Raw genomic sequence first — 497 nt, 5'->3', positions numbered from 1 at the left:
GGTGTCCCGCCCATGCCCCCCGTTCCGCAGCCCCAGCCCCGGGCTCTCCTCCCCCCGCTCCCCGGGGCTCTCCCGGTTCCCCCTTTTCGCCCCGTCCCGGCTCCCCGGGCAGGGCAGGGGGTTCCCGGTGCCCTGTGCTGAACCTCTTGCTCCCAGCAAAAGGGATAACCCGTCGGGGAAAAGGGGGGGGAAACGTCACCGGTTTTCCTGTTGAAGGGTCATGATGTTAACCACGAGCCTCATCGCTTCTTTTCATTCCTGTGACACCGGGAATCGCCCATTCCTGGCCCATTTCGGGGTCGGGCCTTTCTTGCCCTGTTCCCACATCTCCAGCACCACCCAGTGCCCGTCCTGCTGCCCCTCTCCTGGCTCCCTTGGCCCATCACAGCACGGAATTCCCGCTGGAATGTTGCCACACCACCCAGTCTTGCTTGTTGTGACGTATTTAACACTGGAAAGACTGGGATCCCATGTATCCCAAATGGGAAGGCCAGTTT

Source organism: Chaetura pelagica, unplaced genomic scaffold (genome assembly GCF_000747805.2).
Source record: "Chaetura pelagica isolate M959 unplaced genomic scaffold, ChaPel_1.0 scaffold683, whole genome shotgun sequence".
NCBI lineage: Eukaryota > Metazoa > Chordata > Aves > Apodiformes > Apodidae > Chaetura > Chaetura pelagica.
The sequence above is the reverse complement of the archived record's forward strand: the minus strand, read 5'-3'. Positions refer to the sequence as shown.